This window comes from Schistocerca gregaria, chromosome X (assembly GCF_023897955.1).
Source record: "Schistocerca gregaria isolate iqSchGreg1 chromosome X, iqSchGreg1.2, whole genome shotgun sequence".
Taxonomy (NCBI): Eukaryota; Metazoa; Arthropoda; class Insecta; order Orthoptera; family Acrididae; genus Schistocerca; species Schistocerca gregaria.
Genome location: NC_064931.1, coordinates 357,041,990 through 357,069,278, shown reverse-complemented (window position 1 = coordinate 357,069,278; position 27,289 = coordinate 357,041,990).

The window sequence follows — 27,289 nt, the reverse complement described above, 5'->3', positions numbered from 1 at the left end:
TTTCGTTATTTTTGTCGCATTTAAGACATGATATAATTTTTATCTCGCACAGACCGTCGGCATACGGACAGATGGAAACAATTTCACAGAGTTTTGCACTCAAGTTGCCCTGTAATCAAGACTTGTTTAGTTCCATAAATGAGAAAAGCTCTTTTACACAAATACATCGAACAAAATTTTGTAGCACTTACGCAACCTTGTTATGGAGACTTGGAAAATCTGCCTGAGGAAAGCAGTGTAGCGGTACTGGACTGTTTGTAATTAAAACTGGAGTTTCCTTGCGGGTCAATCAGTTATCTCGGCTCACGAAAAGGGGCACCTTCAACTGAAACCAAAGATGATCTCATAAACAGTACAGAAACAGATGCCACGTTGTCATCGCCCTCAACATTTTATAAAATTATTCTCTTAATTGCTTCAGGACCACAACGAATTCTTCAAATATCGAATTTTCTTTAACAGCAATGATCTCAGGGAAGTCGGCTATCTTTGTAATAATGTGTCCGTTCTACTAAGCAATGGTCTTTTTACATGCATCCCGACCAAATCTGAAAGAAGTTATCTTCCATCGTCTTACTATGGGCAGTGTAAAGTCAGGTCGATTTAAAATGCGAATCTGCAGTCCATTCCGGATGTTCTAATTTTCATTCCTACACAACGTTTTCCTTAATATATTCAACAACGATATTTAAATAGAAAAATCGTTCCAGGATTGCCCCTTCACTTAAGCAACGTACTTTGGATTAATGTGTAAAGTTTCCGTAACCTTCGTTCAGCTCCATTGTAAATGGTTGCAGGTGGCAATGGAATAGAATAATAAGTGCGACTACAGAAATTTTACTATTTGTACAATCAATTTCTTCACCTGCTTCTGGCCTACAAATTAAGCTACAAGGGATTTTTATGCACAAAACAGTGAATCCTGACTGTCATCTGTTCAAATGTGTGTGAAATCTTATGGGACTTAACTGCTAAGGTCATCAGTCCCTAAGCTTACACACTACTTAACCTAAATTATCCTGAGGACGAACACACACATCCATGCCCGAGGGAGGACTCGAACTTCCACCGGGACTAGCCGCACAGTCCATGACTGCAACCGCTAAGACCGCTCGGCTAATCCCGCGCAGCAATCCTGACTGTCGATCGTTGTAATTTTTTGCTCTTTCACTATGAACTAAATATTTAAATTCCTTCTGTATGGTATTGTAATGTCATTTCATAACAAACATGCAGTACCTGCTATTATGCGAATTCAAAAGTCTCATCCCTCTCTTCCGTCATTCCCGACCATTTCAAAGTATTGCGACGATAGATCACTAGACTGCCTCTTTCTGTGCAAACAACCACTTGACCTGTTAACATCCTGCACAACACAAACAAATTTTTAAAAAACTCCTCCCGAACAGGCTATGAAGGCCCAAGGGTACCGCCGGCCGCGGTGGTCTTGCGGTTCTAGGCGCTTCAGTCCGGAACCGCGCGACTGCTACGGTCGCTAGTTCGAATCCTGCCTCGGGCATGGATGTGTGTGGTGTCCTTAGGTTAGTTAGGTTTAAGTAGTTCTAAGTTCTAGGGGACTGATGACCTTAGTTGTTAAGTCCTAAAGTGCTAAGAGCCATTTGAACCAACCCAAGGGTACCGACCCGCCGCCGTGTCACTGGATGCGGGTTTGGAGGGACAGGCGGTCACCACACCACTCTCCCAGCCGTATGTCAGGTTAAATAGCGCTTACAGCACGATTCTTCCGAACTCAGAGACTTGTACCGACCGAAAAATGCCGCATCGAAAAACTCAATGAAATGTCGCGCTGTTCCAAGTACTTACGAAAATGACCGAGCAAAGTCGACTGACCGACTGGGCTTTAGTCCACCCGTGGCTCGCACATGCTGCACGCATGAAGTTCCGCTTGCCGAGGCCGGCCCTCACACACAGCCTTTGCCCCCATCGGGGCAACGCTAATTACACAGCTCCGGCTCCGCGCAAAGCGAAGTCATGTGTGAAATGCTATGCCACCCATGATCGGAAGAACTGGTTCTTCAGACAAGCTGAATGCAAATTTTGTCATCGAACACGACGTAGAAACAGTAAGCCTCCAGACGTGTCACGCTGGAATAGTGCAAACTAAGAAAGGATGGAAATCAATGTCATTTTACATTAAAATTTTACTTCTCCTCCTGCTCTAAAATCTGACAAGGGAAGACGCGGGAAACGCACCCACACACATTTAACGTAAATACCACAAGGTTTCAAAAGGCTCTCCCGATCTCGAAATCCATGAAAGAGCTCTAGTGTGCAGTTGGAAACAGAGAACGGTTGTTGACAACAAGAAATTTACAGTGGTATTCAGAGAACACATCGCAAAACTGTGGATTACACTGAAAATTTCTAACCAGAGAGTGCCTAACTAGATACCGGAGCTTCTGTCACGGTGTTTAACCTCGATACATATGGAAACATTGGCCAAACACCTTTGTGAACATCATGTCTACTTCTGACTGCCTATAAAGGCCATAGCATTTCAGCATTTACAACATAACATATAGCTGCAAAATAGAAAAAAACGACTAAGGAAGTACCTCTCGCTGTAGTTTGTTCACACATGAGCCCAAATGTTTTCGACATGGTTTCGTTTGATTCCTGCGGATTAAATATACATTGCAATGTGCATGCCATTGACACAAAGATTTCCCATGCCACAATTCAACAACTCTGTGAAATGTATCAACATTTATTCGACAGTACTCTAGAGTATGCTAAAGATTTTCATGCTCACATTACTCTGAAAGCTATTGCACAACCGAAATTTTGCAGCGCACGCCCTGTGCCGCGTGAATTACGCTACGACGTGGCTACATAGATTCGGAGACTGGAATCCGTTTGTGTCTAAAACCTATTCCACCAACTCAGTAGCCATCACCCTTAGCCGTCATGCGTAAGCAACAATGAAAGATTCGTCTTTGTGAGCATTTCAATCGCACGGTAAATTCACAATCACTGATTCCTACCCACTCCCTCCTATAGAGGAAAATTTGTATCGCCTAGCAGGAGGACAGGTCTTTTGTGAAAATGATCCGGTAAGAGCCTATCTTTAGTTACCTATGGACTAAGAGGAAAAGAAAATTTTTGTTGTGAGAACTCATGCTCGCTTGTTTGAATATCAACGCTTACTATCCGGAAGTGTTAACGCGCATGTGTTGTTCCTAAAATTACTCAAGTAAGTAACGTCGAAGGTGTCTACTACTTTTAATTATCTTTACGACATAATCACCTCTGGACAAACACCAGGACAAATCTTTAAAACTCTGGACTGCCTTTTTCAAGTTTTAGCTGAGATGCGCCTCAAATGTAATTTACAGGTATGTACTTATTTCAACACAACGATTGAATACTTAGGAATATCATCGACACCAATAGCGCTCGTCCTTCGATGAAACGTTTACAAGATATTCGGCTATTGCCATCTCCCAGCCATTTACGTGAACTGAAGTCTGTTCTAGGAAAATTGACTTGCTACATAAAGTTCATTCACAATGCGGCGAAAATTACTGCGTAAAAAGCATTTCAAAGACTGAAAAATGCATTGCTTCGTCAACCTTACCATATACACTACGATCTGCTCAAACCACTTGTGCTTGAAGTCGATACCTCGCACCATGCCATCGGGACGATTTTATCCCACGAAACTGGCAAAATAGAACGCCTCATCGCATTTGCTTCCTAAACTTGGAACAGTGTTCATATTAATTGCAGGCAACTGGAGGAAGAAGCCCTGGCTAAAATATTTGGTGTCACCAGATTTCATCATTACCTGTATGGCAGAAAATTTGTTCTGGTCACGAACCATAAGCCTTTGACTGCACTGTTCCATCAGTCGAATCAAGTTACCTACATCATAGTGCAAAAGCCTCAAACTGGTTACTAAGATTAGAAATAGTTTGTATGTATTTGTCCACCTTATCAAGGGAACTTTTACAGTGTTCCGCTCTATTTTCACGTTTAAAGGCAGTTTCTTTCATTCATATTGGCTACAAGCGCTGCTGTCACCCCTCCAACGGCGGTTTGTTTGACGGAATAGAACTCGTCGTTCTTTTCTTCCGTTTCCTGGGAATTGTTCTGTGCTGACTGCGGTTCGCTTTCTGGGTGTCGTCCTGTGTTGTCTCGGTAGTTCTGAGCTGTGAGTGTTGCTTTCTGGTATAGAATGTGGTGTTAACTTCATGTCTCAAAGGTCATACTTCGGCTCGCATTTATCATTGAGTTGTTTCTCTTGTTGGTTTAAAAACCCAAGTTTCACAGACGATAAATACTGATTGGTTCTTATTTTACTGTTTCTAACACTGTTACTCAAATTCCGGCAATAGTAAGCTTCATTTGTTAATGTTAATTTTCAGTACTTTCGTTTCCCAAGTGCAATATTGTAGTAGTATTTTCTAAACTGAATAAAACTTTAATACTTTGTGAAATGACTTCCATTTACGAACTCTACTTCCAACAAATTCTCCCATGTTTGGATGATTATTAATTTACTAATCTAATCAGAATTACGCTATGATATTGTTTCATAGTGATGGTAATTTCGTTGTGTACACTGCCTATATTATTACTAGAATGTTGCACAACATGCAAAGCTGTTAATTGTGCTGAAAAGTGAATAGTGTACAAAGTTTTATTTCAGAGCTCAAACATTTACAAATGCAAATTAGTTTCAAGGTCCAAGTGAAAGTGGGAAACCTACTCTGTTGACTGATGACTTTGTTTTCGCTTCAGGGACGTGAAAATGGGATAAAATGAATCGTTTGCATATATATTCTAAAGCTTTTGATATAGATCAAGAGTTTATAAAGGGGCGTATTATCGAAGCTCAGTTAGTCGCTAAAAGAGTTATTTTATTCAAAATTAAGGAGAATATGCAATTATTCATGAATGTGTAGCAGATTCAGTAGGTTGATCTGATGATTTCATTCTTGAAAATCAGGAGATATATTTCGGATATTTTTCATTATGTTGGAATGATTGATTGGTTTTCCTTCCAGAAGACTCAATGACGAAATGTAATGACAGATCTAATGAAATAACAGGATATTATTTTATCAAAATATAATTGGTAAGTGGTAATAATAAATATTCAAGGTTAATCATAAAGACATTATTCTTTATCGTTGAAAGTTAATCATACATCTTAAGTGTTATATCACAGCTTTTCATATAACAAATGTCTAAACATGATCCAAAGATTGTTAAAACTAGGAAGATAATTTATTATTCAAAAAGAAGAGTTAGTGAAAGTTTTCATATATGTAAGAAACAACCTTAATAGAGTATGTGGATTATAAATAGAAGTTAATTCTATTAGTGGTGCAATCAAAAAGGTTAAAGAAGAAACTGAAGGATAGAATAAATACTTTGAGGGCTATTGAAGAAACACATAAAGACATTGTGCCATTCCATAGTAAATTATCATTCTTAGACCAATCAAAATAAATTTATATAATTAGATGCCAAATGAATTAGAAATACTGCTTTTACTGAATGACTATCAGGAAAATACTGAAAGTAGAAAGATGATAAATGAAGAAAAACGCAATCTTACAATGTATGCATGACTGAATGAATGTTAAAACACATAAAGAGCAGCACAGTTACACTGTTCTGATTAAGACACTAAGAGGATCCTAAATCGTTACGAGTCATTACATTGGTCATTATGTGTAACATTAAGAGTAAATTTATCCAGATGCATCATCATGGTGCCTATGTTGCCACTTCATCTGGTTTAGAGAAGGCAGAACTCCAAAGTAAATGCTGCTCACTGACAATCATTTGTGTGTCTGTTTGCAGTTTGAGAGTGTGAGGACATAGCGCGGCAGTTTAGAAGGGCTCAGTCTGAGGCCCCCGGCTTGGCAATTAGGTCTGGATGATGCATGCACTGCTACTGGTCAGAATTTCGTAATCGGCTTTGAATAAGGTTATGTATCCTGTGTTTGTTCATTCGAGAATTTCAGTGTAAAATGGTCGATGTTGTGTGGTGGGATGCAGAATATTGCTAAACTGTTCATATTTAAAAGTGTTTTATATAGGTTTCGTAGTTGGTAACAAACTGTAAAGTTCATGAAGCAGAATAAAGAAGCACAGACACAGCAGTCATGTTAAAGATGGCGTTCAGTGAGAATGATGTCGCATCCTAAGGCCAGAATCCCAGAATATACGGAGAGAAAATCTGGAAGTTTCAGTGGTGCATCGATTTTGAAGTATTGTTGAACAGGAAATGGAATATTGACAGTGAACAGTTACTTTGATTACCAAATGCATGTGCTTTATATACTGGGATAGCAGCGGCGAATCAAACTGAGAAAAGGGTCATAATCAATGGAGAGGACAATGTTAATCAAAAGAGTATTGCTATAGTTCTTACCAATGAATGAGAACGAACAATTAGCATTTAAAATGTAGATGCAGCAGAAAATTAAAATTCAACTTTGAATGTACATAAATATTGAATCGAGTGAGGTTGCAATGTACATCATTTGGGTTGATGGTGTAGGAAGGTAGGATGTACTACTGCAGGACTTACAAAAACTGAATACAGACTATCGTAAAAATCATTATTTGAGTGCAGGTTTAGTTAAAAAAAAGACTCGATGATCCTAATAAAAGTTAGTTAGTTATTTAATTAGTTTGATATTCCAAGGAACATTTGCACATTACATTGTGATGTTGTGGAACGAGTCATTTTACATTCACAACGCATTTTTATTGTATATATGCTGACACCTGTTCATTTCCAAGTTTATTTTAAATTTTCAAAGAATGGCTCAAATGTCTCTCAGTACTGTGGGACTTAAAATCTGTGGTCATCAGTCCCCTAGAACGTAGAACTATGTAAACCTGATTAACCTAAATACATCACACATGTCCATGCCCGAGGCACGATTCGAACCTGCGACAATAGCGGTCACGCGATTCCAAACTGAAGGGCCTAGAACCGCACGTTAAATTTTCATTATCACTATTATTAAATATACATATGCGTGTTAATAACTCCTACTGAGCATCATTTACAAATCACGTTAATAGAAAGTCTTCTATGGAATAGAAGAAGTGGTCAAGGGGAAACTTCTTCTGTTTGTTTTCCAATTTTATTTTACTGCGTGTAAGACATTTTATACCAGTGAGAACCTAATCCAAAATTTTAGTTGCAGCATTGTACATCCCTTTTGTGCTGTGGACAACGTTAATGTGGAGTAAGAATATAATTTTTTTCCTTCGGGTACTGTAACGACGCACATCATTTTTCCTTTTGAATTGCAGTGTCTTATTTGTAACAAACTTCATGAGGAAATAAATATACTGTAAAGCAGCAGTCGTAATGCCGAACTACTTAAACATGTGCGTACAAGATGTTCATGGGTGAGCACCACATACTATTCTTACAGCATGATTTTAAGCAACGAAGACTTTCTTTCTTAGAAATGAGTTACCCAAGAATTTTATTCCATATGACATTACTGAATGAAAATATGCAAAATATATCAACTTACTGACTGGTCTCTCCCTAGGTTTTTCAATTACTCTACGTGCAACTTTGGCTGAACTAAGTTGTTTTAGCAATTAAAAACGGTGCTTTTTCCAGTTTAAATTGTCATGAGTGTGGACACAAAAGAAGTCTGAAGTTTCCACACTGTTTACTATTTCCTCTCATTGTAATCCACGTATTATTCTCGCAGTATCTCTAGATGTGCGGAACTGGACGTGGTATGTGTTCTTAAAATTGAGGTTGAGGTAATTTGCAGAAAACCAGTCAATGATACTTTTAAGAATATTGCTTACCATTTCTTCTGTCTGTTGCTGTATGTATTCTTAGATTAATTATAATATTAATGTCTTCTGGAAAAAAACTTATTCAGCTTCTTGTATATTAGATGGAAGGTCATTTACATACAGAAGGAACAACAGCGTACCTAAGCCAGAGCTTCAGGGAACCCTATATGTTATTTCTCCCCAGTCAGAAGATTCTCCTCTGATTGTATTTCTTGAGTTAGTATCTACAACTTTTTGCATTATTTTGGTCAGATATGGCTTATCCATTACACATCAGCCATACTTTCAGTCCCGTAACACATGAGTTTATCTATGAGAACATTGTGATTCACACCGTCAAATGACTTAGATAGGTCGCATAAAACATCAGTCGGTGCTATTTTGTAATGGAATGTTTATAAAATCTGGTGAGTGAACACATAAACGACATTTTAAGTACCGCTAGTCTTCCAAAATCCTAACTGCGATTTTCTGAGTATACTGTTGTTTCTTTTGTGAGATACAATTCTAGGATGCATCACTTTCTCCCAAATTTTGGAAGGTGATAGCAGTAGTGAAACAGGTCATTAGTTACTGATATCTTTACTATTAGGTTTCTTACGGACGGTCTTAGCCACAGCATATGTCAGTCTCCCTAGAAAAACGCCTTGAGTTCGTGTTACATGTTTCAGATAACAGAGGAGGGCTTACTGTATAGGAACAAATCTTTAGTACTCTATTGGAAACACCATAAAATCAAGTGTTTTGATGGATGATGGATCAGAATTTTGCTCTAGTGTTTCGAAACCATTTACTAAACGTAAGAAAATCCGTGACATTGCTACATCAACCTAGAGACCTGAGTCTAAACCCATTGAATGTAAAATGCGCAAACTAAGACGATTTTCCGGGTATACTGCAGGAACAAACACAAGAACTGGATTAATATGTTATCTGACTCTGAATATGTGTATTTCTGTTAATGATAATACTGCTCTGCTACCTTCTAAAGGCTCACATGGCAAAGAACATGTCAATATGTTCGGTAGAATTATTAATTTCCCATCACAAAATGAATTAACCACCAAAGAAAGACAGCAAGTAGCCTTGAAGCAGGTGGTGAAGATGGCAATGACAAGGAAAGCAAGACACGGCCATTTGGTGAATCTCGTTGCGTACATAATTGGAAATTATGTACTGATATAAACACATGTCAAGTCTCTAGTGGCGTAGGACGAAAATAAGGAATTTTTGCAGTTTTACCTGGGACCATTGAAATTTGGACAATAGTGCATCCAGATTCTGTAGAATTAGATAAACTTAAAGGCGAAAATTATTTTGGGCTTCATTGTGTGGAGAACATTAAATTGTAACATCGATGTATGGAAGAAAATGAAAATTTAAATCAATACTTTGTAGGAATCATGTCTTCATATTATGCTTGTCTGAGGAAGTAATAAACTGATTGAGTATGTCTCCCAGTGATGAAGTGTAAGAAACTCAATGAGCATGCTCCCTATGATTTGTTAGTAAATTATCAGTAACGGTGGACTGCTGCACAGATATATTTTGTGTGTGCCAAATGACAATTATTATTTCCACTTATTTCTTCCCAATGAATAACCATCAGTCTACAGATTAATCGTCAAATATCACCCACCCAAATTTACTTAACCGATTTTTGTATACTTTTTAATTAATGCTTCATCTTCCTTTTGTGTGTACAATGATTTACCAGATAGTGGTTCTAGGTAACTTGCTTGCAAAAAGTTGTCTGTGAGTACTTCTTTCATATAATAGTCGTATTGAACACCTTACTATATTTTACTTTGTGTAGATAATAGCAGAAAATACTGCATCTGAATTATTTGTAAGGCATGTGGAAATTGTTACCTGTAGCAAAGTTTGTCAAGTGCTATAAAATTATCATCACTGTAAAACAACAGATATTAGTAACTCTGAACGACTCCCACAATGCTGCAAACGTGCAATAAATGTATCTCAGTCTATGATGAGTCTGTAGGCGAATCGAAACCGGTAATGGAAAATCAAGAATGAAAAATAAAACAAAAGGTCACTGGTTGCAGTAATTCCTGGAATCTTTATTGTATTTAGCTTGCAGTCAATGCATCTGAGTAATATTAATACTACGCTCTAACCTTTAAACCTGAATAACACCCAGTGACATATACTTTTCATATTCTGACCCTCAGCAGTTGCCCTTTGAGATCCAAGTTGTAGCGACTTCTCACTCCACTCGGGGAATAAAGCGGCTTGTATTCTTCCACCTGGCAGAATAGCTCAACATTGGCAACAATTGAGAATACGTTTGGCTATTCTGTACCTGACGAGTTCCTGAGTGGCACAGTGTTATACTGCCAAATTCACTTGATACCTGTTGTATCTGCTTGACAGTAGCTTCCTCCGCACACGAAACAGGCCATGCTTGCGGTCTCTCCGACGAGAGGATGTGCATAAACGGCCTTCATAAAAAGAGAGATATTTTCCCTGTACGGCCTGGGCTGCTTACCAGGGAGTTAGACGTCACCTCCACAGCGTCTGGGGGCGCCAAGCTTGACGACCGATAGTGTGTCTAAGCCAGCAGAGACCACTGTCTTAAGGGCACCATTTTGCTGCTCCAGATGACATGGCCTGACATTGGCAAGGGGATATCCGTTCGCGCCAACTATTTAGGCCACCGCCAGACCGTGCGAAGTCGCTTATGTCTTACTCCTCAAGTCTGCAGTACCGCAAGTTCCGTCCGTCAGCCTCAACGTGGCAAGTTGGCATTACCAGCAGTTTCGTCCTAGATCTCCATGCCAACAGACCCAGTCCAGTTCGTAATGGTCTTCACCAGCAGTACGTCAGACGTCATACGACGGCAGTACTGGTCCAAACTACTGACACGAATTCTCTACAGGTGAATGGAATAACTAGTGGAAGCCGACCTTGGGAAAGATAAGTTCGAATTCCGTAGAAATGTTGGAACACGTGAGGCAATACTGATACTACGGCTTATCTTACAAGATAGCTTAAGAGAAGGCAAATCTACGGTTCTAGCATTTGTAGACCTAGAGAAAACCATTGACAATGTTGACTGGAATACACTCCTTCTAATTCTGAAGGTGGTAGGGGTCAAATAAAAGGAGGGAAAGGCTATTTACAATCTGTACAGAAACCAGACGGCTGCTGTAAGAGTTGAGGAGCACAAAAGGGAAACAGTGATTGGGAAGGGAGTGAGACAGGGTTTTAGCCTATCCCCGAAGTTAATAGGTCTATATATTGAGGAAGGAGTAAAGAAAACAAAAGAAAAATTTGGAGTAGGAATTAAAATCCACGGACAAGAGATATAAACTTTGAGGTTCACCAATGACATTCTAATTCTGACAGAGTCAGTAAAGGAATTGGAAGAGCAGTTGAACAGAATGGACAGTGTCTTGAAAGGAGGATATAAAATGAACATCAACAAAAGGGAAACGAGGATAATGAAATGTAGTTGAAAGAAATCAGGCGATGTAGAGGGATTTAGATCAGGAAATGAGACACTTAAAGTAGTAGATGACTTTTGGTATTTGGGGAGCAAAATAACTGATGATGGTCGAAGTAAGGAGGATATAAAATGTAGACTGACTATGGCAAGGAAAGTGTTTCTGAAGAAGAGAAATTTTTTAACATCGAGTATAGATTTAAGTGTCAGGAAGACTTTTATAAAAGTATTGGTATGGAGTGTAGCCATGCATAGATTTGGAATATGGACGATAAATAGTTAAGACAAGAAGAGAATAAAAGCTTTCGAAATGTGGTGCTACAGAAGAAGACCGAAGCTTAGATGCGTAGATCACGTAACTAACGAGGAGGTACTGAATAGAATTGAGGAGAAGACGAATTTGTTGCACACTCTAACTAGAGAAGGGATCGTTTGGTAGGGCATGTTCTGAGGCATCAAGGGATCATTAATTTAGTATTGGCAGGGTAAAAATCATAGAGGGAGACCAAGAGATTAATACACTAAGCAGATTCAGAAGAATGTACTGTGCAGCATTTGCTTGGAGATGAAGAAGCTTGCACAGGATGGAGTATCATGTAGAGCTGTTTCAAACCAATTTCTGGACTGAAGACCTCTACAACAACATAAACGACAACAAGTGATGCAGTAACATCCCAGGTCTTCACACGGCCGCCAATCATGACTCGATGGTTCACCTTGTAGACTCATAACAGAAATCGTTTTAGGAGTGATATTTCGATAGTACAGGGTGACAATTACTGAACTATATCAAATAAAATTATCATAACGTCCGAACGGTTTACGTTACGTCGTTCAAACTGTACGGTTGGCCGCTGGGCATGATGGGAATTAGTATGCGCATGCCTGGTTTGGTTTAGCGATGAAGCCTACTTATATTTGGATGTGTTCGTCAACAGCAAACTGGTGCATTTGGGGGACTGAGAGTCTCTTCAACCTCAACAGTTGACTATATAGTGTGCAATGCCTAGTCATGAAATAATCGCTGCGATATTCCTTGATGGCACGATGATTACAGAACGGTAGGTGAAGGTTTTGGAAGATGATTTCATCCCCATTACCCAAAGTGACCCAGATTTCGACCATTTGTAGCCCATGCAAGACTATGCTCGATCCCATCGACGCAGGAGAGTGTTTTCTGTCCTCGAGGATCACTTTGTGGATCGCATTCTGTCTCTGGGATACTCAGAGGCCACTGGAATGGGACTCGATCTGCCGCCATATTCTCCGGATCTGAATTCATGCGACTCCATTTTGAAGGGCCATATTAAAGAGAAGTATACAGCAATAACCCCAAAACCATTAATGAGCTGGAAATAGCCATTCAGAAGGCCACCGACAGCATAGATATTCCGACAGCCGCGAGGGATTAGCCGAGCGGTCTTAGGCGCTGCAGTCATGGACTGTGCGGCTGGTTCTGGCAGAGTTTCTAGTCCTCCCTCGGGCATGTGTGTGTGTGTTTGTCCTTAGGATAATTTAGGTTAAGTAGTGTGTAAGATTAGGGACTGATGACCTTAGGAGTTAAGTCCCATAAGATTTCACACACATTTGAACATTTTTTGATATTACGACACTTCAGCGGGTCATGCAGAATTTCGCTAATCGTCTGAGTCACATCATCGCTAATGGTAGTAGGCATATCTAACATGTCATAACCCAAATCCGAATACCTGTAGTGACGTTTACAAATTGAATAAATTGTGCGCACGCCGTAGTTCGTAACTAATTTACATTTATTTTTCATGTAGTTCAATAGCTGTCATCCTGTATTTATTTGGGTGGATATCCATGCAAGAATATTATAACTAGATTTCGTTTTGTTAATAAAGATATTCTTTTAAAATATCTTCGATCACTCCCCAGTACGGGGATACTACAACATCCTCGTGTCATTTCCACAGAGAAAAATGTAAGATAAGGTTATCAGTGTACGGTTTAGAGTCCAGGAGAGTCATTCCACTCGAAAATTGCAACTAATCTCTTTTTCTACGTTGCAATTTATCTGTCCAAGCCATTAGTGGGACAACGAAGGATAGGCAAATAAAGCAGGTCTTCGTTATTTGTCAGGTAACTTGGGTGCCTGTAAAGTGAAGGCAGCTTCGACTCCCGGTTCCAGTCTCGCTGAAGACCAGATGTATAGCCGCTCTGTGACAGAACTACAGACAGACAGATCAAAAATCAGAAATAAAATCTCAAGTAAACTTCTCCATTAAAAGTCTCCACGCTACTTGCTGTATCCCATAGCATTAATGCGGAACAGGACAGTTGTTAGTGACTCTTTCGGCTATTTAATTTTTGTGACTGCAGAATTTTAGCTATTAAATTCCAGATTTCCGTAATACTTGAGTGTGACACAAGACAGAAAGTTATCACAGGCAGTTTTACAGTCAAAAGTGAGTTATTAATTTGTGCTGATTCGCTCACACACGTGTTATTTTTTTTATAGATGCTTTATATTTTGTTACAATCGACCTCCGCAGTAAGGTTATTGTGGTAAATTATATTTCGCTTGTGTTAAATCAATCTGTCTTTTAATAACGTTTTCCATTCGTTTTACTCACCTCTCACGCTTTCTGAGGCAGCTGACAACGCTCAGGTATTTCACCAAATCCACGCCTGTAGCAACGTTCCGGATATGAGTTAAGGAGCAGGATAGGTAAACAATTGAAGACGTAATGTCTGACGAATACGTGAGTGTGACAAATGACTTCCCTAACTAACATCTGGATAGATTTGTTTATGAAATCAGCAGAGTGCGTTATCATATAGTAGCAACACGTAATGCTGTTTTATCGGCCGTTTATCTCACAATGCGACGGAAATGGGTCTCAGTTGTTGGTTACAAATAGCAGTAGCGATTGACACACTCCTGGGGAGGAGATCGTAGCTCACTGTCCCTCTCTTGAGCCGCCAGATGCAGAGTATTACGCTTGGACTGCCCTTTGCGTGATTATGTCTTTTGTAATGGCTCAACCACTAATTTCTTCTTAAAAAGTTCACATAAAGGCATCATAACTCGCCACCAGTAACAATATTGCATAGGAATGATGAATGAGTGAATTGACGACATTCAAGAGAAAATGCCGTCATACTCGCCCGTTAGATTGTTGTTGCTTTGAATTAGAGCATGCAGTACTCATACGCCCGTTTTGTGAAACTCGCCTAATGCATTAAACTGTCGCACGCTGTTCAACATATTTGTCAGTTATCGAATTTATATGAATGTGAAAAAACGTTCATAAGTTTCAAATACGTAACCCCAGTAATGTAACTGCAACATAAATAGTAGAACTTCAAAAAGGAAAATGATAGTTGATGAATGCCCTCACAGCGCCACGCATCACCGCTCAGGTCGCGGTCACCTGAACGTTGGCTAGTGACTGGTAGCAGGTAGCCGGTATCCCCTCATAGTGTGTGGGAAATCTCGAACGTAAGTTGTTCTTGACGCATCCACGAGCTGTTTGGAGAAATTGTTTCTGGAAGGTATTGCGATTGCTTTGGGTTAGAAAGCCAAGCTAATTATCTTTTACATTCCATTTCACCGATACCCTAAATGCGATTTAATAAAAATGTTGAGGATCGAGTGGACCGAGTTCACGACATTTACCACCAGATTACGAGAAGCTACAGTATTGTAACACGTCTAGAAGAAGTCAATACATCGTACAGACACTTCTGCACACTAAAACGCTACCAGATCGTGTGTTTAATGCAGTATACTTAAACATGAGTGAAATTTTTTGTTGGAAGAATATGCCGAAATTACAGCCGTGTCAAAATCTTAGCTGCCAGAACAAACTACAACAATTTGAAAAAAATGTGGAAGACTGCCAAATTCGAAGCTCGTCAGACAGCTGCAGAAATGTACCACCGATGTTGAAGCTGTAGAAAGTGCGCATGCGTAACATGGCAGGCACATGTCCTTGGTTGACGCCGCGATGGTGATCGGGTAACACGAGACAGCGCAACGTAATTTGTGAAGGGAATCTCAGTTTTCGTTGATAGTTTCACTGAAACAAGTATGCACAGTTACTGTTCACTCAAATTAGCTACTAATTTAATGTCCATAATAATTACCAGTTGTTCTGCCCCACCCCCTCCCATATTAATAGGGAATATGAATCACTAAACTTGAAGAAATAACATGAACAACAGTCTTTAAGGGAGTTTTCTATACATACGTAACATGTTGAGCTGCTCGTGAGAGGCAATGTATGGAGATTCACCAGACCTGGTACTACGAATACCAACTGAGATGAAAATTGCTGACCTGGTTAATCAAATTCGAGAAATCAGTCAGTGTAGGAAGTCGCAAAAGAACTGCGAGCCAAACCGAACTTCATCGTTTCGAGACGAATACAGGAAGATTAGATTAGATTAGTACCTGTTCCATAGATCATGAAGACGACACTTTTTAATGATTTGGAACGTGTCAGGTCAATAAAAAGTGTCTATACAGGATATTACATTGCACAATATATTACATGACACTTAATATTTGTTTAATTTTCTTTTTTTTGGGGGGGTGGGGAGGCAGTTGGGGACATTACCCACTAACTATATCCAAAAATTCATCTAATGAGTAGAAGGATTTGCCATTAAGAACTTCTTTTAATTTCCTTTTAAATGCTGTATGGCTATCTGTCAGAATTTTCATGCTATTAGGTAAGTGACCAAAGACTTTTGTGGCAGCATAATTTACCCCTTCTGAGCCAAACAAAGTTAGATATAACCTTGAGCAGTGGAGATCATCCTTTCTCCTAGTGTTGTAGCCATGTACACTGCTATTACTTGTGAATTCGTTCGGATTGTTAATAACAAATTTCATAAGTGAATATATATATATATATATATATATATATATATATATATATATATATATATATATATATATATATATATATTGAGGCTACAATGAAGATCTCTAGATCTTTAAATATGTGTCTGGAGGATGATCTTGGATGAGCTCCAGTCATTATTCTGATTACATGCTTTTGTGCAATGAACACTCTTTCACTCAATGATGGGTTACCCCAGAATATGATGCCATGCGAAAGCAGAGGATGAAAATAGACGTGGTAATCTAATTTATTGAAATGTATATCGCCAAAATTTGCAATGACCCTAATAGCATAAGTAGCTGAACTCAAACGTTTCAGCAGATCCTCAGTGTGTTTTTTCCAGTTCAACCCCTCATCAACGCATACACCGATTTCTGATCGAAGTCTATATTTATTAATGGTGTCATCCCATTTACTGTGTGAACCTGTATATACTGTGTTTTGTCAAAGTTTAATGGGAGCCCATTTGCAGAGAACCACTTAATGATTCTCTGAAAAACATCGTTTACAATTTCACCAGTTAAGTCTTCTCTGTTGGGTGTGATAGCTATATTTATATCATCGGCAAAGAGTACCAGCCTTGCATCTTCGTGAATATAAAATGGCAAGTCATTAATATATATTAAGAACAGCAGAGGTCCCAAGACCGAATCTTGCGGCACCCAATTCCTGATTGTTCCCCAGTTTGCGAAATCACCAGTTTTTTTGCATATTATGTGAACTGCTTATTTCAACTTTCAGCACTCTTGCAGGTAGGTATGATTTAAACCATTTGAGCACTGTCCCATTCATACCACAGTACTTGAGCTTATCTAGAAGTATTCCATGATTGACACCATCAAAAGCATTTTGATAGATCACAAAAAATCCCAACAGGAGACTTCCGGTTACTCAGGGCATTTAATATTTCATTAATGAAAGTATATATAGCATTTTTCGTTGAAAAACCATTATGGAAACCAAACTGACATTTTGTTAAAACTTTATTCTTACAAAGGTGTGAAGCTACTCTACAACACAGTACTTTTTCAAGAATTTTGGATAATGCAGTCGTAATAGAGATTGGGCGGTAGTTGTTGGCACCAGACGTATCCCAATTTTTAAGTAGTGGTTTAACAATGGCATACTTCATAGCTAACACTTGATTCAAGATCCATAAAAGAAGGTTGTATACATGGAAGAGGCCTGGAGATACTGACAGGTTTCAGATATATTATGTAATGGTAAGAAAGAGATTTAGGAGCCAGGTTTTAAATTGTAAGACATTTCCAGGGGCAGATGTGGACTCTGACCACAATCTGTTGGTTATGACCTGTAGATTAAAACTAAAGAAACTGCAAAAAGGTGGGAAATTAAGGAGATGGGACCTGGATAAACTAAAAGAACCAGAGGTTGTACAGGGTTTAAGGGAGAGCATAAGAAGGCAATTGACAGGAATGGGAGAAAGATATACGGTAGAAGAAGAATGGGTAGCTTTGAGGGATGAAGTAGTGAAGGCAGCAGAGGATCAAGAAGGTAAAAAGACGAGGGCTCGTAGAAATCCTTGGGTAAAAGAAGAAATATTAAATTTAATTGATGAAAGGAGAAAATATAAAAATGCAGAAAATAAGGCTGGCAAAAAGGAATACAGACGTCTCAAAAATGAGATCGACAGAAAGTGCAAAATGGCTAAGCAGGGATGGCTAGAGGACAAATGTAAGGATGTAGAGGCTTATCTCACTAGGGGAAAGATAGATACTGCCTACAGGAAAATTAAAGAGACCTTTGGAAATAAGAGAACCACTTGTATGAACATCAAGAGCTCAGATGGAAACCCAGTTCTAAGCAAAGAAGGGAAAGCAGAAAGGTGGAAGGAGTGTACAGAGGGTCTATACAAGGGCGATGTATTTGAGGACAATATCATCGAAATGGAAGAGGATGTAGATGAAGATGAAATGGGAGATACGATACTGCGTGAAGACTTAGACAGAGCTCTGAAAGACCTGAGTCGAAACAAGGCCCCCGGAGTAGACAACATTCCATTGGAACTACTGACGGCCTTGGGAGAGCCAGTCCTCACAAAACTCTACCATCTGGTGAGCAAGATGTATGAGACAAGCGAAATACCCTCAGACTTAAAGAAGAATATAATAATTCCAATCCCAAAGAAAGCAGGTGTTGACAGATGTGAAAGTTACCGAACTATCAGTTTAATAAGTCACAGCTGCAAAATACTAACGCGAATTCTTTACAGACGAATGGAAAAACTAGCAGAAGCCGACCTTGGGGAAGATCAGTTTGGATTTCGTAGAAATGTTGGAACACGTGAGGCAATACTCTCCCTCCGACTTATCTTAGAAGCTAGATTAAGGAAGGGCAAACCTACGTTTCTACCATTTGTAGAGTTAGAGAAAGCTTTCGACAATGTTGATTGGAATACTCTCTTTCAAATTCTAAAGGTGGCAGGGGTAAAATACAGGGAGCGAAAAGCTATTTACAATGTGTACAGAAACCAGATGGCAGTTATAAGAGTCGAGGGACATGAAATGGAAGCAGTGGTTGGGAAGGGAGTGGGACAGGGTTGTAGTCTCTCCCCTTTGTTATGCAATCTGTATATTGAGCAAGCAGTGAAGGAAACAAAAGAAAAATTTTGAGTAGGTATTAAAATCCATGGAGAAGAAATAAAAATGTTGAGGTTCGCCGATGGCATCGTAATTCTGTCAGAGACAGCAAAGGACTTGGAAGAGGAGCTGAACGGAATGGATAGTGTCTTGAAAGGAGGATATAAGATGAACATCAACAAAAGCAAAACGAGGATAATGGAATGTAGTCGAATTAAGTCGGGTGATGCTGAGGGAATTAGATTAGGAAGTAAAGGAGTTTTGCTATTTGGGGAGCAAAATAACTGATGATGATCGAAGTAGAGAGGATATAAAATGCAGACTAGCAATGGCAAGGAAAGCGTTTCTGAAAAAGAGAAATTTGTTAACATCGAGTATAGATTTAAGTGTCCGGAAGTCATTTCTGAAAGTATTTGTATGGAGTGTAGCAATGTATGGAAGTGAAACATGGACGATAAATAGTTGGACAAGAAGAGAATAGAAGCTTTCGAAATGTGCTGAAGATTAGATGAGTAGATCACATAACTAATGAGGAAGTATTGAATAGGATTTGGGAGAAGTTTGTGGCACAACTTGACCAGAAGAAGGGATCGGATGGTAGGACATGTTCTGAGGCATCAAGGGATCACCAATTTACTATTGGAGGGCAGCGTGGAGGGTAAAAATCGTAGAGGGAGACCAAGAGATGACTACACTAAGCAGATTCAGAAGGATGTAGGTTGCAGTAGGTACTGGCAGATGAAAAAGCTTGCACAGGATAGAGTAGCATGGAGAGCTGCATCAAACCAGTCTCAGGACTGAAGACCACAACAACAACTTCAGTCTATCTCGGAAAGTACCCTGCTTCAGAGAGATATTGCATATGTGGCTAAGAATCCCACTTATTTCTTGGGAACAAGCTTTTATTATCCTGCTGCAAATGCCATCAATTCCGTGTGAGATTTTACTCTTGAGAGAGTTTATTATCTTCCTAATTTGAGAAGGAGGTGTGGGTAAGGCCTCTTCCATTAACTGCCTTGCTTCTTCTAATGAACATTTAGATCCTATTTTCTCTACAACATTTAAAAAATGATTATTCAATGTTTTCGACTTTTGGCTTGTTGTTTATTAAGTTACGATTCGCTTTGATGGTGATGCCGTCATCTTGTACTTTTGTTTGCCCTGTCTCCCTTGTAATAGTATTCCAAATTGTTTTGATTTTGTTATCAGAGGTATTAATCTCAGACATGATGTACATGCTTCTGGACTTTTTAATAACATTCCTTAATTTAGCACAGTAGTTTTTATAAAATTTCGCTGTTTCTGGGTCATTACACTTTCTTGTTGTTAGATACAGTTCCCTTTTGTGCTTACAAGATATTTTTATTCCTTTAGTAAGCCAAGGTTTTTTGCGTGATTTCTTATAGTTAGATTTAACTACTTTCTTGGCGAAACAAATTTCAAATTATCTTACAAGTGTATCATGAAATAAGTTATATTTTAAATTAGCATCGGGTTCCTTGTACACCTCATCGCAGTCTAACTGCTGAAGGTTTTCTCTGAAATTTATTATTGTTGAGTCATTAACTGAATGCACAACTTCGGAGGGTAGTTTTGGATTACTGATGGAGCTATGTCATTTACTGTAACTAGATGAGCATCATGATCAGAAAGGCCATTCTCAACAGGACAAGAATTTATGTTTTTAAACCTATCTTGGTATATAAAGGTGTTATCTATCAATGTTCTGCTGTCCTTTACAACTCGAGTGGGAAAATTAATGACATATTTCAAATTGAAAGAACCCAGCAACTCTTTCAGTGAATCAACACTGAAGTCCCCACAAATAATAATTTGTTTTCCCCTATCTGACACATAGCACAACAAGGCATTCTAGTTTTCCAGGAATAAGTGAAAGTTTCCTGAAGGGGACCTATATACTGTTACAATTATAAAAGAGCCCTACTTCAGTTTAAGTTGACAGGCATATGCTTCTAAATGTTGCTCTAGACAAAATTTTTTTGACATATATGGCAACTCCTCCTTTCACCTTATTCTCTCTACTCATATGGCCCAGAGCACTATGGGACTTACCATCTGAGGTCATCAGTCCCCTAGAACCTAGAACTACTTAAACTCAGCTAACCTAAGGACATCACACACATCCATGCCCGAGGCAGGATTCGAACCTGCGTCCGTAGCGGGCGCTCGGTTTCAGATCAAGGCGCCTGGAACCCCTCGGCCACACCAGCTTGCCAATATGAAATGCCTCTTACTCAAAACATTGATTATACGAGTACATGACGTTTTTGTGTGGTTTAGGCGTGGTATAGTGATAGGCGTAGCCTGCCACCTACACCAAAAACATGTTACTATCGGAACATCGCCCAAGTAGCAAGACGAGCCCACTTTTCTCTGAGCCGCCGTCTGCGGTCTCTCTTGAAATAGACCGAGACACGGAGATCAGGTTACTGTCCAGTCAACACCTAGTCCACGCCAAGCAGGCAGAAGAGAAACGTGTCTGGCGCCAAGAGAGCTATAGACAATCAGTTACACTCTTTGCATATGTTTGTGTCCTTTAGCTTTGAAATGTGCTACGAGGAAGCTTCTATTGAACGGACAGTGCTGCCAGTGCTACAAGAAAGAGTTTCTGTTAAACCGTGCTTCCAGTTGTGTTACCAACGACAGTCTATTTCATCACAACTGTTACTCTGGCTCCATCCATATATATATATATATATATATATATATATATATATATATATATATATATATATATATATATATATATAAGGGTTCGAACTTTAATACTGACAACTATTTATTTTCAGCTCGTACAAAATAGATATGTGTTTCTAAATTTTACTGAACTTCAGAGATGTCACCAGCATTGTATATAAGCCGTTGCCAGCGATGTGAAAGTCGTACGATACTCTTAGCAGTGCCAATTGTGTTGACGGTTCGAGCGGCAAGGTCTATTGCTCGACGAATTTGTAGCAGTTCTGAAGCGAATGCCGTGAAGTGTTTCCTTCAGTTTAGAAATCGAGTTGAACTTACGAGGGCTTAAGTCATCGGCGTGTAGTAGGTGGTAGAGCAATTAGCAACCCCATCAGTTAAACAAATCCGTAACAGCTTGCACTGTACGTGCATTGTCCTACAAAATAATGGTCAGGTCTTGCAGAAAGTGTCATCACTTCTGTCTCTATGCTGTTCATTTTTCGAGCTCGAACTACGACCATCTTAGAGACAGAAGTGTAGACACTTTCTGCAGGACCAGACCCTCATTTTGCAAGACAATGCTCAAGCACGTACAGTGTAAGCTGCTACTGATTTGTTTGACCGATGGGGCTGCTAAATGCTGTGGCACCTACTGCACTCCCATGACTTAATCCCTCGTAAGTTCAACTCGATTTCTAAACTTCACGGCATTCGCTTCAGAACTGCTACAAAGTCGTTGGGGAATAGACCGCGCCGATCGTACTGTCAACACAACTGGCACTGCTAAGAATATCCTACGTTTTCCGCATCGCTGGCAACGGTTTATACACAATTCTGCTGACTACTTTTAAAGTCAATAACACTTTAAAATACGTATCTATTTCGTACGAGCTGTATATAAAGAGTTGCCACTATTAAAGTTCCAACCTCGTAATTGTACCTGTGTTCCGACCCACAGACACAGTTAAGATGTTGCATTACAAAAGAGAAGTGTTCATATTGACTGTAAATTTACATTGAAACGCCAAAGAAACTGATATGGGCATGCGTATTCTAATACAGAGATATGTAAACAGGCAGAATACGGTGCTGCGGTCGGCAACGCCAGTATAAGACAACAAGTGTCTGGCGCAGTTGTTGGATCAATTACTGCTGCTACAATAGCAGGTTATCAAGATCTAAGTGAGTTTAAACGTGGTGCTATAATCGGTGCACGAGCGATGGAACACAGCATCCCGTGGTAGCGATAAAGTGGGCATTATCCCGTACGACCATTTCAAGTGTGTACCGTGAATATTAGGAATCCAGCAAAACATCAAATCACCGTTATCACTGCTGCTGGGAAAAGATCCTGCAAGAAGGGGACCAACGAAAACTGAACAAAAACGTTCAACATGACAGAAGTGCAGCCCTTCCACAAATTGCTATAGATTTCAAAGCTGGGCCATCAGCAAGTGTCAGCGTCCAAACCACTCAACGAAACATCATCGATATGGGTTTTGGGAGCCGAAGGCCCACTAGCCTACACTTGATGACTGCACAACACATAGCCTTACGCCTCGCCTGGGCCTGTAAACACTGACAGTGGACTGTTGATGGCTGGAAACATTTTGCATGATCAGTCGAGTCTCGTTTTAAATTGTAGCAAGTGGATGGATGTGTACGGATATGGAGCCAACCTCATGAATCCATGGACCCCACATGTCAGCAGGGGATTGTTTAAACTGACAGGTGACTCGTAGGTAAGCATCCTGTCTGATCACCTGCTTCCATTCATACCCATTGTACATTCCGACGGACTTGGGCATTTTCAAGAGCACAATGCGAAACCACACACGTCCAGAAATGCTACGGAGTAGCTCCAGAAACGCTCTTCTGAGTTTATACACTTCCGCTTGAAACTAAACAGTGGTTGCCGCTCTATAAGCAGCAGGTTTCCCTGCTCGCTCGGACTGGGAAATAGAAACAGAGGCGGCTCCGCAGCCAATTTTATTACACGACGCTGCCGGCCGTGGATGCAACAGAACCCATGTGAACTGGTGGAAATAAATGTGTCAGGCTTCATAATACGTATTTATATGAGTCGTGTATTGTGCATTTCTTGTAAGTGAATGTGAATCTGCACATGAACTTCCCTAATCCTCCTCATACCTTTCCGCAAAGCGTGGCCATATCTTTGTTGGGAAGTAGGTCTGTAGTATAGTAGTGCCAACCTTACTCCTGGGCAGGGGATCAGAGAGACAGCACAGGCAGGTAAAAGTCAAAGACTTTCCAGTGTCACAAGATTTGGGGTGGAGAGGTTGGCCACGGCAACGTGGTTCGACCACCCCCTCCACCGAGGCCCAGGAAGACCTCCGGGTGCCCGCCATATTCATGGAGGTGTTACAGAAGTCGGGTAAGTGAGCAGACGTGCCCTCAGTGCGTCTGGCTCGATGTTCACGCATGGAAGAGAGGTATTTGAATATTTGTACTAATTACTTTATTTCCAGCCTCGGATTGTGTAAGGAAATGAATGATATCGTTAATTTAGGAAATTTGACTACCTGTGTTAATGTATCTGGTCCCCAGTTCGCCTGTTATCCTCCTCACGTAGTGGATGTCCTATGTAAAATATTGGGAGGCTTTGGTGGTATACATTTGGCCAACGCAATTCCGTCTTTCCCGTAGAAAAGTGTGTACAGACTGGTATATAATATACCTGAGCTATAAGTTGTAAAATTGTAATATCTGTAAACTGGAACAATTGCTGTAATCGCTGTAAAATCGAGTGATAATATTTAAAATAAATACGTAATCAATTGTCATCAATCTTTAACATACCTTAAAAATCACAAAGAAGTGAAAGGAATTCATTTGAAATAAAAGATATAGAATGCAGGGACCCACACATCAGCGTGTGAGCCCTCCAGCCCCTTGCCTAGTATCGTATAGAGAGGGCACGCTCACTAGGTAGCGCTCTCAAGCTCCCCTCCTCAGTTATCCGTTGTGCAATTTTGACGACATCAGCTTTCATCTAGCGTCCTTAGGCAAGGAGGTAAGACGCTAAACTTTCACGCTGGTGAGATTCCTTGAGGCGATAGTGAATTAAATAAATACCTAATTCATGTCATTATATCCACTCAGACGTCATGATTAACCGAAACTGAGACTGTGTATTTAAGAAAGTGTCTCTGGCGTTGTCGTCTGCTGCTTCTGTGCACACCTGGCTGGCGCAACATTGAAAGGATCCCTGCAGGTAACTCATACTTTATTTTTCTGACCAGGGAGGCTAACTTTCCTTGGAAAGAGCAACCGGGCATTTTTAGTACTTTCGTCTCTCTTTAATCTCCTTCATCAATAACACAAAAACAGCGATAAATTCGTAGCACCACAACACTGAACGGCAAAAATTACAGCTAGAACTAAACTCTTATACTGTTTGCCTTATGCAGAGTAGTGGGCAAATAGAAAAAAAATCTATTTTGGGATGTGTATTCTTTTTAACAAAGATTTTCTTTTCAATTTTGAAATACATCTGCACACAGAAGGTGTTCCTCCCTGTAACTCCGTGTTTGTAAGATCCCCTCGAACACAAATCACAGTTGCTTTTTCTCTGTCATTATCTATCTCCTAAGGGATTGGGGCTCCAATAATTACGCCTTGTTATTTGGAAAGTAGTTGTTTCGTTGCATTCATGAGATGTAAAGAAATTATGGCCACGCTTTTCTACTGTAAATATTAATAATGCGTATCAATAAACGCCTATGCACTCTCCTTTATCCAACTGTATCTTCTAGCTGTAGCTGTCATTACTATTTCAAGTCTCTATGCCTTTACGTAACTATAGTTGTCAGGTATGACTTGTGCCAATACTATCTTCTTTGCCAAAACTTTCGTGTACAGTTGAAATGCAGTTGCAAAGAGCAAATTTGCGTTAAACATCACACTTGAAATTTCTGAGTTTCCTGGAGTGTGGCTTCTGTCCCCCTAAAAAAAATGTGTACATCTCTCCCTGAAAGTGACAAGTAATGGCCTGATACTGTAGTATTTATCCGTTCATATAAATATGGATATATGTGAGTGGATTGTTGTAAGTGGGAACATGATAAACAAGAACTTACCGGCTTAATGGCTTGTAGCGCCGATGTTGCCTTTGGTGTGACATACGATAATGACGCAGTATGAAACGGTTACAGCCCCCGGAACAAACGCCGAGATATGGCCTAATTACTGCAATTAGCGATAAGTATAATTTATTTGAAGTGCTAGGAAGTACAACAGTACACTGCTAGAACATACGTAGCATGGTGTATCACTGAGCATCGCTATACTTGGCTGTAGGTTTCGATAACATGTTATTTCGGTATTAGAGTGGGCAGTTAAACTGTTTATTAACTCATTATCCTCGAAAACATCCACGAGAATTCTAACATGCCAACGGGGCGTTCAGTGTTTCAGTTTGTGTTTCTGAGTAAGAAAAAAAGAATAAAAAATAAAATAAATACACTGCAGACGCTTTCTTTGAGCGGTGTGACTAGTGACGACGATCAGTGTTATTACATTAGGCTCTGCTACTTCATATTGATAAAAATCTACAATCCTCTTTTCCTTTTCAACTTAACTATCTCATATTGGTTTCAACCTAAAGGCTCTCCTTCAGAGAGCGATTAAAGTGAGACACCAAAACAAAACAAAACAAAAGATGATGTTAAGCCTTATATAGCTACCAGCGACAGTTTGTGGAAATTTCTCAGAAGGACGACCTTAAATGTTCACAACGAGATACATATATACTGAAATAGTAATATTTCTTTTCTTTTATTTTCGAAATATTTCGTATTTTAAGTTAAAATGTTGCTATATTCAATAAACAGCACTTTGTGTATATCCTGCCTAATGTATATTTGCCAGCAGCTAATGTTATAAAAAACCTTGCAAGATATGAAAAGCCAATAGTTTGTGTGAACTGTTAATGCGTGCCAGTTATTGCAAGTATGAGTTATGTAAATGTTTTCCTCTTGCTCTGCAAAATGCCTGCTATGTTTCATTTGTTATGTACGTCTACTGGAGACACCAACAAATTCGTGATATTATCTTTGCAAAAAAACCTATTTTCAATTTGCAGAGATGAAAAACCGTAAGTCCTTCATTATGGACTTCTATAATTTGTTGAAGAAATAAACTTACGACTAGGAAGATGGTGCACGTGCCTTCAAAAGTGAAGAGACCTTTTGTTCTAAGATAACCTGGCTACAACTCTATGCAAAAGTATACGATTTCATTAATTAAACAAAATAACTAGCAAGAAAAGTAAATAGAATTTACTTGAAAACTTTGAACAAATTATATCCTTGGTGACATCGGTTTTATGGACTTCAGGTCAACGTATAATAGTTGTTTGTATACTTCACGTTACGCATCCTATTTTCGGAGAAATCCTAGGAGAATATCTAGACGTTTTTAAATGAAAAATATTGTACTGCAATATTAACGTCATGATGCACTAAAGGAACAACTGCAGAAGAAAGACACCGACGTGGTCACATTCAGCGCACCAGAAGCAGGTTCTACAGACATACTAAAATAATCTTGTATATTGCTGATGAAATATCTGTTTGGCGACCTAGGGTTTACAACAGATTTTTTACGTGTTTACAATAATAAGCAAAAAGTATTACAGGCTAGTAAGTGATACAGCTGATTTTACGTCTTAAAAGCGAGTCCTATTACAATTTCTCTATGCCAACAATTTCTGTACCTGCAATCTATACTCCTCGCCCTTTTTCCCAGCCGTGAAACAGTTTCTATTCAACAAGCGCTAGTGCTGTCGTTTCCCATATGCAAAGTAATGT